The sequence below is a fragment of the Sturnira hondurensis genome, unplaced genomic scaffold, assembly GCF_014824575.4.
Source record: "Sturnira hondurensis isolate 20B ecotype Veracruz unplaced genomic scaffold, ASM1482457v3 Scaffold0017436, whole genome shotgun sequence".
NCBI classification, from domain to species: domain Eukaryota; kingdom Metazoa; phylum Chordata; class Mammalia; order Chiroptera; family Phyllostomidae; genus Sturnira; species Sturnira hondurensis.
The window spans coordinates 1836128-1837793 of record NW_028090067.1 but is presented as its reverse complement, the minus strand read 5'-3'; the positions used below and the strand labels follow the sequence as shown (position 1 = coordinate 1837793).

The following is a 1666-nucleotide window of genomic DNA, read 5'->3' as shown; positions in this document are numbered from 1 at the left end:
TCAAGAACTCATACAAAACATACCAGATAAATGAGTTTTAACCCTCATCTTCTCTTCTTCATCCTGGTTTATTTGGAAATAATGCAGTTCATAACTCTCTTTGCTGTTAGAACTACATGCAACCAGCCATGTAGATTATCCTTCTTCAAATATTTTTGGTCAGATATTTCAAATACCTTTTGGAAAAAGGCACTTCAGAAGTTACAGTGATCTTACTTTTGCTTCTTTCAATGGTTACACCTCTCCACCAAGGTTCCCAGCTTTTCCGTTCACTTCGATTCTCTCCTGAAGGAATTACTCAAAATTGGCAGCATTCATGATTCCACTTTCTACAGGGTGGGTGCAGTAAAGGATGAACTTCAAAACCTGCTTCTTTTTTTGCTCCCCTTGGCCTCAAGCTTTTTCATGGGAGCCATGGCAGCCACAGAGAGAGAAAGGGAGTTGCTCAAACTGCCTCAAAAAGACATTTCAAATCAACAGGTGTATTTGAGATCATAGTTAGCTTCATGACACTCTAAATCTTAATTTCAGTATGTGAGAACATTATATTTTAAAATATTTTGTCTGTTTTTTTTTATTTTTAATTTAGAAAAGTAGTTCCACAAAATTTCATGTGATTTTTTTCTCTTAAGCTATTCCCTTTCCTAAGTTGTCAGATCAAATGTGACTTTCATTTTTAGTAACTTTTTACAAAAGCATTTCCTAGAGTTCATTTTTTCTATAAAAATAATTTTTAACAGTTGTTACTAAAATTAGAATTATTTTCAGATATTGAAAACTTCACCTGTGGTTGTGAAGACATTGAGAAATTTATCCATCGGGATTAAATGATTTTTGAAATATGTGTCAGTTTTTACCTTTTCCTACTAAGAGTAAAAATGCTTCATTTTCTACCCTATAGCAACTACCTTGAAAAATTTACTTTGCTGGTTTTTTTCTAATATCTATCTTTCCTTTTTTTAATATCTACTCTGATCAGGCTCCCATTTCCTCTTTTTCCACCCAATTTGTCTTTCAAGTTCATCAGTAACTTCCTTTTTGCTAAATCCAGTGGCCTATTCTCAATCTTCATCTTACTTGACCTGTTTGCATCAATCAGTACTTCTTCTTCCTGGAAATAATTTGTTCATGTGACCTCCCAACACCATTCTGTCGTGGCTTTCTTCCTAACTTGTCGCTCTTTCCAGGTTTCCTTCACTTGTTCTTTCTTTTCTCCCTGACCTCTTAATGTTGGTGTGCTCCAGGGGCCAATCCCTGAAAAAGTTCCCTCTTTTTCTGCCCTTGCATCCTTGGCCCTCTGAACCAATGTCATATAAACACTGATGACCTCCAAATACACATAAACACTGATGACCTCCAAATACACATCTCCAGATACTCTTCTCTAATCTGGGTCTTATCCCTGAATTCCAAATTTCTACTTGATTGTCAAATATCTCAAACTTAATGTTGTCCAAGCTGAAATCTTAATCTACCTCTTTCCCATAAGCTTTTCTATCTGTGGTCTGCTACATCTCAGGAAATAGCAGCTTTATCTTTCCAATTTTTAAGCCAAAAACCTTATGGTCATGTTTTGACTCTTTCCCCCCTCTCAAACCCAAATACAATCAGCAAATTCTGCCTAGTCTTTCCAACTATAACCAGAATCTGAGTACTTTTCACCACC

At 35.8% G+C, this 1666-nt stretch overlaps 1 pseudogene; it reads right to left on the bottom strand.

Moving 5' to 3' along the window:
* Positions 1-416, bottom strand: LOC119002427 (60S ribosomal protein L22-like; annotated as a pseudogene).
* Between the last annotated feature and the right edge of the window lie 1250 nt (positions 417-1666).